The 11959-nt window shown below is 38.0% G+C and overlaps 1 long non-coding RNA gene across 1 annotated transcript; it reads right to left on the minus strand.

The window, feature by feature from the left end:
• Positions 1 to 10218: 10218 nt before the first annotated feature.
• Positions 10219 to 11698, minus strand: LOC122011751. Its single transcript, XR_006120022.1, has 2 exons — positions 11657 to 11698; positions 10219 to 10328 (listed from the first exon to the last, which is right to left on the minus strand). It is a non-coding gene; the product is annotated as an uncharacterized LOC122011751 (long non-coding RNA).
• Between the last annotated feature and the right edge of the window lie 261 nt (positions 11699 to 11959).

The following is an 11959-nucleotide window of genomic DNA, read 5'->3' on the forward strand; positions in this document are numbered from 1 at the left end:
AATCAGGAATCCTACTAGAGCCCATGCTTGGCATACTCATTCTGAGTCTTCTGCAAGGAATACGCCGCCCCGTACCATCACCCATAGTGCAGTGTCGTACACCAGTTTGCTAGAAAGTCATAATAACTCTTCGTTCTGCACTAGTATTCTAGAAGATCTTTTACCTCGCCATTATCGTCCGTCCATAATTGGCGAGTAAAGTGTAGATCCCTTGGCGGTCGGCTAAAGGAGGGTGAATAGCCTGCACAATAATAAACGAACCTTTCTCGAACTTTACAGTTTTATTAAACTAACACTTGCATAAAATTTATTAATAAGCTAATTAAAGAAAGAAAGGGCACAGAAAAAGTTACTTGATTTGTAATTAGGGGATTGTTAATCCAAGGAAGTTGAAAGCTCACTAAAATCTCCTTTGGGCAGAAAAGCCTTTTATAGCAGTCAAATCTCACAATTACAAAGCTAAATTGAATTAGAATTGATTACAAGTGTTGTTTAACTTCTGGGATCAGGGTTGTATTTATAGTCTTGATCAAAGTGCCTGGAAGGGTTTCAAGAGCCTAGAGGGGGATAAACTTTTATCCCCATCTCACCGAATAGTGGCAGAACGTATTTCGATAAACTTTTAATTTTGAGCGCCCGAAAGGGTTTCCGGCGCCCGGACGGTGCTATTCCAGCTCCCTTAGGGAGAGGCGCCCTAAGGGCGCCCAAGCGATCCGAGCGCCTAAACCGTCCGAGCGCCTAGACTTGGTCCAGGCGCCTGGACCAAGTCAACTTCCCAGTTGACTTCTCGATCAAGGCCTTCGCTCCGATTCCGCTGGCTTGGATGATTTCGGCAATCCAGAATAGAGCTCACCCGAACTTATCTTTCGGCCTTCTCGAGCAACCTTCTGCTCTTGCTTCTCATCCCTCGAAACCACTGCGCGCTTCCTTCTCGTCTGCCAGCATACTCTGCTTGCTTGGGTGATTTTGGTCATCCGAAATAGGGCTCACCCGAACTCATCTTCCAGCTTTCTCGAACAAACTTTCGCTTTAGCTTCTCATCCCTCGGAAACGTCGCACCTCCTTCTCATCCACCAGTGTACTCTTCCGCAACACCTCGTCCCTCAAACGCACCGAGCCCGTCGACTCTCTCCCGTGTCGTCCTTCTCGTTGGCTAAGTCTTTCGCTCGACTTCCTGTGCTCCTAAGTTTCTGCACACTTAGACACAAGGGTTAAAACACAATAAAACCTAACTTGACTTGGTTGATCACATCAAAACTACCACGAGCTACTTACAATCTTCCCTTTTTTGATGTGAGCAATCCAATTTAAGTTAGGGTAAACTAAACAAAAATAACAGTAAGGTAATGAATTTTGCAAGTACAAAATATGTAAAAAAATCTACCTCTCCTAGACTTCACTAATTCTCCTCCCTTTGATCACATTAAAATGGAGTAGTCCAAGAAAATAAATTGAAATAGAGTCTAGCTAAGGGTTAAAAAAATTGACTGATATTCAAAAGAATGAACTTTTAAATTTTGAATAAAGATGTCTTTGTTTTAATTTAAAAAGTATTTTTAGAATTAAAAAAAATCTGAAAATTTTATAACAGTTGAATAAATATATTTAAAGTAAATTTATTTTTTCACAGAAGATTAAAAATTACTTTAAGTAGAAATAAATTCATTTCAGCATAAATTCAAGAAGTTAAAAATAGTTATTAACATCGAAAAGTATTAAAATATTTTATGAGAATGTATAATAGCTAGTAACTTTAAAGAAAATATTTTTTTAAAAAAAATAATGTTAGAAATTTACATTTGGATATATAAATAATTCACAGAAATTTCACCAATGGTCAAAAAATTTTAGGAAAATTTTCTTAGATAGAAAAAATGATAAAGTTCCACAAAAAAATTTTACAAAAAGGTAGCTGTTGGTGCAGCGGGGCCGGCAAGAGGGGAGGGGTGAATTGTCTGTAAAATAAGAACTACCATCCTCGTACTTTCAACTCTAAAATAACAACAATAAAATAAAAATAAAATAAAATAAAGAAAAAAAGGACGACTCAGGGATTTGACTTAGTTACAACCTAGGTGGTTGTTAATCTAGGGCGGTTGAACAGCTCTACTAGAAATGTTTCCTTCACTGTAGGCGGAGAAGTCTTTTTACACACTAAGAAAACTCAGATGTTGCTAGGAATTGAATACAGAGTTGAATGAATAATTTTCTAGCTCCAGGGGCCTTTATATAGCTCCTGAAAATCTTATCTCGAGTCTTGAGGGTACCTCCAAACAGGTTGAGGGTGCCTCGAGTCGAGGCATCGGATAAAACTTTATCCATATACGAAACATTCAGGTAGACTGGGTCGAGGGTGCCCTCAATGGCCTTGAGGGTGCCCTGGACAATGTGGAGGGTGCCCTCAAGGCAATGAGGGCGCCCTTAAGCCTATAGACAGTGGAGGCGCCTTCAACACTTCGTTGAGGGTGCCTTAAGCTTGCTTTTCCAGCTCTTTTTCTACTTCCGAAGCTCTGATTGCTTGGGTGATTGCGGCCAACCGAAATAGGACTCACCCGAACCCAATTTCAGAGCCTTCTCCTCGAGCAGGCTTTCGCCCCGACTTCTCGTCCCTCGAACGTCGCACACGTTCTTCTCGTCCACTGGTGTACTCTTCCACAGCTCTTTCGTCCTTCGGACGCACCGAGCCCGTCGGCTCTCTTCCCGTGCCTTCATTCTTGCTAGTTGCGTCTTCCGCTCGACTTCCTACGCTCCCAAGCTCCTGCACACTTAGACACAGGGATCAAAACCAAACAGGACCTAACCTAACTTGGTTGATTACATCAAAATAACCACGGGGACCAACAGTAGCACTGTAAGATATTTTTAAATTGAAGAATACGAATTTTGTTAAAAAAATTCATATAAAAATAATACAACGGTAAAAAAAATTGAAAAATTTTCTATAAATGAATATTGGAATTCTCTTTCTTAGAAAAATTTAATTTTAATTAATTTTTTTAACAGAAATTATGTAGAACTATTTATTTGATAATTCTAAGCAAGAATATGAAATCAAAATAAAAGTAACACATGCATAATGATTTTTAAATTTAAGCATGATTTTGGAACCCCATATATGTTCCTTCCAACTGGGTTAATAAAAAATTTATTCGGAATATGTGTTTGTGATATTCTTCTAACTTGGCTCTTATGAAATCTAAAATGTCAATTAAGTCCTCAATCATATTTAAAAATTTTATCATTAGCGAGTAGAAAATTTGAGCATAAATCATTTTTTTCTAACATTTTAATTTTATCTTTTAATTTTGTATTTTCATCTATTAATTTTTCAAATTCTTCTTTTAGACATGCATGTTCTTTCCTTGACTTTATATACTTTGTTCTCTTTTTATATAATGATTTACTTAGCTTTTGCACAATTTTAAATAATTACTCTAGAGGAAGCTTACTTACCTGACTTACCATATAGTTATCGATAGGCGCTCTCCTTTCATTGCTGCTTTCTTTTACGATTTCTCCCTCTTGATCAATGCTCTTGATGCTCATTTCCGAGGTGCTTTCATTGTCTTCAGGTAGGTACTTGGCAATTTGCGTTATTCCACTAATTTGCTCGGATCTGAATGCTTTTGAAGATGAGTCAGTATCTATAGTATAATCATATTGTTCTTTCATTGATTGTTCGTAGATCTCCAAGAACTTTTCCCAAAGTTCTTTTGCACATTGGTAGTTGCCGATTTTATCGAGTTATTGAGCAAGAAGAACACTCAGTAGGTGGAACTCGACCTTACCATTTGTTATGAATTTATCGCGCTGCTTCTGAGTCCAAAGATACTTCTCGAGTTCTTTTCCATCTTTACTTTTGGGGACATCAAAACCAAATTTCATAAAAAGCATTATATCAAAATCAGTCAAAAAAATATCTTCATTTTTCGTTTCCAGAATGAGAACTCCCCCTCAAATGTTGGCGGATAGATACTTGGTTTAGCCATCTCTTTTGCTTCGATCAGTGGTTAGTCCTCCTGAAGCGTCCTTGCTCTGATACCACTTGTAGGTCCCTTGGCGGCCGGCTAGAGGGGGGTGAATAGCCTGCATAATAATAAACAAACTTTTCTCGAACTTTACAATTTTATTAAACTAACACTTGCATAAAATTTATTAATAAGCTAATTAAAGAAAGAAAAGACACAAAAAGAGTTACTTGGTTTGCAATAAGGAGATTACTAATCCAAGGAAGTTGAAAGCTCACTAAAATCTCCTCTGGAGGGAGAAACCTCTTACAGCAGTTAAATCTCACAATTACAAAGCTAAATTGAATTAGAATTGATTACAAGTGTTGTTTTTAACTTATGGAATCAAAGCTATATTTATAGCCCCTGATCGAGGTGCATGGAAGGGTCCAGGTGTCTAGAGAGAGATAAAATTTTATCCCTATTGGTGCAATATCCCTGGGTCAAGGTTAACCAAGTTGACTAAGTCTGAGTTGGCTCAAGCTTGAGTCTTGATGTTTGGATTTCGATGTTTGATAATATATGAAGATTGCAGTAGCAATCGTCTGATTAGGGATATTATTGGTGTAATTCCCATCTGGTCAAGGTTTGACAAGTTTGATGTGAAGAAGAGTTAAGTAGGTTAAAGTTGATCAGATATTTGATTGACAAAATCCTAACTGGAGGTTAGGCAAGGGGAAGTTCTGGTGAGTGAAGTCAGGCAGTCGAAAATCCTGGTGAGTGAAGCTAGGTGAAAGACTTAGTGAGTGAAGCCAGGCAGTGGGAAAATCCTAGTGAGTGAAGCTAGATGAAAGTCCTGGTGAGTGAAGCCAGGCAGATAGAAAATCTTAGTGAGTGAAGCTAGGTGAAAGTCCTGGTGAATGAAATCAGGCAGTGGGAAATCCTAGTTAGTGAAGCCATGTGAAAGTCCTGATGAGTGAAGCCAGGCAGATGGAAAATCCTAGTGAGTGAAACTATGTAAAAATTCTGATGAGTGAAGCCAGACAGATGGAAAGCCCTAATGAGTGAAGCTAGGCAGATAGAAAGACCTGTTGAGTGAAGCTAGACACATGAAAATCTAGGTGGGTCAAGGTTGACCGGACACCTGGTGTTGTAAAGTCCAAGTAGGTCAAAGGAGTGACCGGATACTTGACACAAGGAAATCCAGATGGGCCAAGGATAACCATACATCTGATGGAAGGAAGTCCAAGTGGGTCAAAGGATTGACCGGACACTTGATGAAGAAGTTCTAGCAGGTCAAGGTTGACCGTATGCTAGGCATGAAGAAGTCCCAATAGGTCATAGTTGACCGGATGTTGGGTTTGAGAACCTTGGACTTGAGTTAAGCAAGTCAAAGAGAGGTTAATCGATCAACCGATTGATTGAACCATAGTCCAATCGATCGGACAATTGATTGGAGGTGTGTTGTGAGTGAAAGCTGGCCCAATCAATCGATCAATCGATTGAGAAGCAATGCCACGAGCATAGAAGAGTCCCCAATCAATCAACCGATTGATTAGGCACCGCCAATCGATCGAGTGATTAATTGGGGTTGGATTTCTCGCACGGACGCGAGAAGGTTGAATCGATTGATCGATTCAGGTTTTTCCAGCGAGAGCACAGAGATGCTCTAAATCAATCGATCGATCGATTCAAGCCTCCCCAATCGATTGGGATGTAATCGTTGCGTAGGATGCAGGTTTTGGATGATTGAGATCGTTAGGATTTGACATGGCAATCGATTGGGAGAATGCCCAATCAATTGGGAGCCCTAGAAGTGCAGATATAAAGGCAACAATGAGTCTAAACGCTGCAACACTTCTCCCTATTATTCTCTATAAAGCTCACAACTTTTCTGCCAGTTCTTGGAAGCTCTTAGGGATAAGTGTTGCCGCACTTCCAATGTTCAAGGGGCATCTACAAGCTACAAGAGTATATGCAAGAAGATTTTTCATTTGTATTATCTTGTATTTACTTCTTATTGTGAGTTGTATGCTTGTGTGAGTTTGTACGAGGTTTCTCCACCTCCGATAGTTACCGAGAATAAGTGTTTTTAATAGTGGAGAGTGTATCATGTGTGGATCCTTAGATTAGTCACCTCTTATTGAGATGAATACCAAGTAAATCTATGTGTTAGCATTGTGAGTCTTGTTTCGAGTTCTTTCCGATGCATATCAACAACACCGAAGCAAGCAAACCAAGCACGACGAGCTATTCACCCCCCTCTAGCTACAAATCGACCCTAACAGGGTCCAGGCGCTTGGAGAGAGAAAACATTTTATCCTCGTCGTACCGGATCGTGATAGCACGTATTTCGATAAACTTTCAATTTTGGGCGCCCAGACAATGTTGTTTCAGCTCCCTCGGGGCGAGGCGCTCGGACCAGGTCTTGGCGTCTGGACCAAGTCAACTTCCCAGTTGACTTCTCAATTCAGACATTCCGTTCTAGTTCCGCTCGCTTCGGTGATTTTGGTTATCCGGAATAGGGCTCACTTAAACTCATCTTCCAACCTTTTCGAGCAACCTTCTGCTCTGATTTTTCGTCCCTCGGAACCGTCGTGCGCTTCCTTCTCATCCACCGACATACTCCGCTCGCTTGGGTGATTTCTGTAGGATCAAATAGCACTAGAGGGGGGTGAATAGTGCTCACGGCTAATTCGTTCATTTCAAGTAGAACACGCAGTGAAAAAATCAACAATGCAAACACCAAGAATTTACTTGGTTCGGAACCTGTGATGATTCCTATTCCAAGGCCCGCATGTAAAAGTGCTTTCGATGGGTAAACATTATAGCTTCAGAAAATTACAACTTTGAATTACAATATTAATGCATTAAAAAATATATTGACAAATAAGGAAATAGAAATTAAGGCTTTCGGTTGTCGGAGTTGAGTTACGACTTTGTCAGATCACCCTTTGAGCAGAACACGGAAGAAGGATTGGAAGTTTTTATTATACCTTGGCACCTGCTTGAATCAGCCTTATATAGGCTATTAAAGGCGCCTTCAGCCTCCATAGAAGGCACCTCCGACCCACCAAATCCGTAGCATCGATAAGCTCTGTGTCTTCGCTGCTTATCCGCCCGAAGGCACCTTTAAGCTCTATGGAAGCCGCCTTCCATCCAGTGTCCAAGGCGCCTTCAAGCCCCTTTGAAGGCGCCTTCAAGCCCCTTTGAAGGCGCCTTCAGCCTTGCTTCCTGCGCAGCTACAACCAAGGTGCCCAAGGCGCCTCCAACAGTCCTGAGGCGCCTCAGACACTGTTCATTCGAGAGTTCTCTTGTGTAACTTCATTTCTACAAAGTATATTAGTTTACAAACAAAGTATATCCTACAAAACCAAGTTAGCACAATACTGTTCCCTAGGTCGAATCAACGTCTACTGTTCCCTCGCCGGGGAACGCATCCTCACCTACTCCTCTCAAGAGAGTTTACCTGTTGTCAGATCGATCCTCTAGACCGACTGGACTTTCTGCCTAGGGTTACCACCCCTAGAACCTAGGGTTACCACCCCCTAGGATTTTCCTCAGTCTAGGGTTACCACCCTCTAGGGTTTTCCACCTATCTAACCGCATCTAAGACTTACCACCCCTAGGCACTACAACAAAATCGCTCATAGACATCGGTTTTCCACCGGTGTCTATTTGATTTTCGACCGATGTCTATGAAGCCGATGTTAAAAGTCTGTCATTTTAGACATCGGGTTAAAACCGGTGTAGTATCACTTAACGACACCGGTTTTCGAATCGGTTATTAACCGGTGTAGTATCACTTAACGACACTGTTTCATACACGGTGTAAAACCGATGTAATATTGTATGTTAATAACACCAGTTTTGGCAGTGGTAAATGACCGATGTAATATTACTTTATAACACCGGTTTTACATCGGTGGAAAACCGATGTAATATGTATTTTTTCTAACAGCACAGATTTGATTTTAAAACCGACAATAACAAAAAAAAATACACAAATATTCACAAATTGTACAAATATTCTTCATTCAATAATATCCATAAAAATACACAAATATTCACAAATTATATAAATAATCTTCTTACAACAATATCCATAAAATACCCAAACATTCTTTTTACATCAAAAGCTAGCTAATAAATATCAAAATCAAGGTAGAACATTCTTTTAACACATCAAGGTAGAACCGCACTTCAAATGTAATCTAGCATGCATTCAGCCCACTCGAACCGCACTTCATCAATTTCAACTTGAGATTTGTAAACTGTAAAAACACATAAATCCACCATATGTCAAATAACTAAAACAAATGTGTGCATGTATCAAATAAAATAGAATACTGAGTTTTTAAAGGTTGCTGTGCAAGATAATGAATATAACATAGAATCTAAAACTTTCATATATGACACTTAGTATATGCTGCTTAGAATATAACATAGATAATTTGCTCCTTCTAATTCAAGTGTACAGATTGATAAGAACCGACAGCATCATACAACAACTTACTAGGCATGATAATGGTTGAACAAAGAAATATGACTACACAACAAATCTAGTGAAGCATAGAAGAACAAAGCTACCTCTGATGAACAGATATACTATTTATTGTACTACCTCTGATGCCATCTTGGTATCCTGAATATCCTGCACTAAGCCCCCTATTTTCTGTGATTTCTGCTACCAACCACAGCAGCAAGGAATGCGGCAAGAAGGCAGCTGCCTCCTTAGTTCAGCACCCAAAACAGCAAGTTAGAGCTTCCTTTTGGGTCCATTCAATCCTCTAGTAAGTAGAAACTATTTTCCCTTTGGTTTATGATGGATTTGGAGTGTCTTGACCTAAGATATAATCCTCTTGTAGCCCTCTATATTAAAGGCCAACATACATGGAAAATTCAGCATGTTCTTCTGAAGTCATAACAGGGTAGGTAAACTTTACTTGTAGTTTTTATTCATTTGCTTCATGTAGGAGTAGATTCTAGTAAATTCCCACACATTTAATGTTTAATGATCGGCTAGGGATAAGATTAGGGATCAACATGATCATTTCCTCCCTATAGCCATGTGGTAGAGGTCGAGCTTGTAGCCTAAATAATGTAGTTAGGGGTCTCTATCTGATTAATGAAAAACATGAATATAGGTAAAAACAAAAGAGGTGAGTAAAATAATGAAGAGGGGTTAAATCATAAAAACAAAGAGTTCCCTATTCTTGAGGTACCCACAGCATATTGACACTCACTCTTACTTCTAGTTGAACTTGAAATTCATTGGTATAGCTAAATATGGTAATGGGTACCCTTTAAGTTTGATTACCCATTTATCTTAATAGGTTAGGTTAAATTCGAGTATCAATGTGTTAGATATTTAGAGGAAGTTGAGCAGGTTAAAAATGTAATCAATACTTTAATCCTAAGGTTACCATTTAAGATAGCTTATCCAGCCACTCTACTCACTGCAGCTCCTAATCTCTAATTCCTTTCTTCTTAGGCAATCATTTAGTCTCCAACTAGTATCTGGTTTGTAACAAAAGCATAGCATCCGGTTTGTAACTTATTTTAGGCAAATAAAGCAACCATATAAGCTTATGAAATGAGAGAATGCTACACTCATTAATGGTTGCATAAGGATTGCTTAAGTCAACATATAAATTTTCTTTAATGGGATGTAGGTCAATTAATATGGGTTGTTTAATTCATGTGTTTTATGTTGTGTGAATTGCTTAAGGTCATCCCTAAGCTACTGTACATGCTATGTCAGAGCTAAATTCATCCCAATTTGTGTGGGTTCTTTTCTCCTTTTCACCTAAGCCATATGCATAAACCATGTACATATTAAGTAGAAGCAACTAGTTTTCACTCTTGTGAAACAAAACATCTAATGCTTTTTGTAAACGTTTACATGCTATCAAATTAAGAGTGTCAAGTTTTGATTGGAAGTGTGGATGTTTCCAGCGGTATACAGCTTTCTGAAGAATCAAACATAATCAGATACACCGCTACAATGTGATAGTGTACATAAGCATATCACGCATAACAAGCCACAAGTCCTATCAATCTACCATTAATTATGTACTTACATTCATAGTATTGGTTCAAGTCATATCTAAGTTCATGTCGATCTCTTCACATTTATAAATTTTTCAAATAATTAATATTAGCTTCTGCAAATGATGTTGCCCCTACAGATAAAAACATTCATTGGACAATAAAGGTTGAGAAAAATAACCACCTCAAAGTTTCCTTTTAGTTCTGATTCGAGCTTTTTGGTGAGACTCTCGTTGTACAATTCCTCGTAAGCCAACTGAATCTGCTTTCTTTGGGTGGCATTTCTATGCGCTAAAATGTTGATCAGTGTCTTCTCATTAGTTCCCCATCCTGACACATGTAGATGTCGCGGTAAGGCTATTTAGCTTATACAAGTTTTGCTTCACTATTTCTTCATAAATTTATATATGCTATTCAAAACTAGTGTATCTGAGTAAGGTATCGAAATACACTGTAGAAGAACTTGCATCTCTCTTATGCACAATGACATTATATGAGGCCTTGATGAACCCATTGCTAGACATTAGGCTTCAAAGGGACAAGGCTTCAGGGATGGACAAACAGAACACTTTTGCAAACTCTTACAAGGAGATTTCCAAAGAACATAACAATACTAGGAAACATAAATAACACATGGAAATGAAGACTATAATATCTGTGCTCCTCTTTTATGAGTTTCATTATGGAATATCACATTATCAAAGGTTTGAAAAATCAATCTTCTATCAATTATTAAAAGAAGAAAAAATCTATGTAAATCAATTGGACAAGAAGAAAACAATTTCAGATATCAAAACAATTATTTGCCTGATCCATTAAATAAAAAAAAAACTCATTTCTTGAAGATTTCTTCCTTGGTCTATGTTATGATCACAAAAACTATCAGAGATAACAAGTTCATATCACTTAGAAAGATGAAACCTCTCTATTTTCTGGGAAATATATAGATTTATTTCTGATCGGTGTTAAAAAAAAGTAATCTTGAACTCATAGAGGAATGATCTAAGCATTGGATCTGCATACAACTATGTGCTATTGCTACAGATTGCTGATCGGCATAAAAAAAAAGTCATCTTGAACTCACAGACAAATGATCAAGCATTAGATCTGCAGATACCTCATTAGATCTACACTCATTAGATCTGCAGATACCAAATAATTAAGACAAACACATCACGATTAACATGATAAAGGTACAAATAGTAGCCACTTGATTGCTTTGAAAACACTCCAGAATTCTATCCTTCAATCTGGAAGAAAAACAAGAGTTGCAAGGTTCTTCAATGGTTACTTTGAACACTACATTTCATTAACTTAAACAAAAAATCAGAGTGGTTTTATTATTTTTAATATTTTTATACTTATTCAGCTTTTTCATATTTTTGAAATGCTTCATTAATTTTAATTTTTTATTCAGTTTTTAAGTGAATGAATGGGATGAGAAAACCACGATCGATATTCTTCTCCCACCTTTGTAGCTAAGACAATAAACAGTGAAAGTTTAAAAGAAGAGCTTGAAAAATGTCCCAACTTTTTCTTCATTTTTATCCATCTACCACTCTTTTAAGTTTCATAATGTACAAACAAATTTCGCTTTAAACTAAGAGAAAACTTACCGCGTGTGATAAATAAAAAAAATATTAGTAACAAAAAAGAACCTGAAAGGCTCTGAAAGTCTAGAATTCTGGCAGCAGCCATCCGCTCTGTTAGTGCTTCTTCAACACGATCACCAAGCAGATGTAGCTGCATATAAAGAAATGTTAATTAGGCAGCATACACAAAAGAAAATTTGCAAAGAACCCAAATAAGGGGTTTAATAATGCTCATCCAGCTAAATTGGTATATAGTTAGATGCACATCAAAGGGTAAAATTGAGAAATCCGTAAACGATGCTGCAGGGGAAAATTCATTGAGTGAAAATTACCCAAAGATTTCAAATCAACTTCTCACGAAGACACAAA

The sequence above is a fragment of the Zingiber officinale genome, chromosome 8A (genome assembly GCF_018446385.1).
Source record: "Zingiber officinale cultivar Zhangliang chromosome 8A, Zo_v1.1, whole genome shotgun sequence".
NCBI classification, from domain to species: domain Eukaryota; kingdom Viridiplantae; phylum Streptophyta; class Magnoliopsida; order Zingiberales; family Zingiberaceae; genus Zingiber; species Zingiber officinale.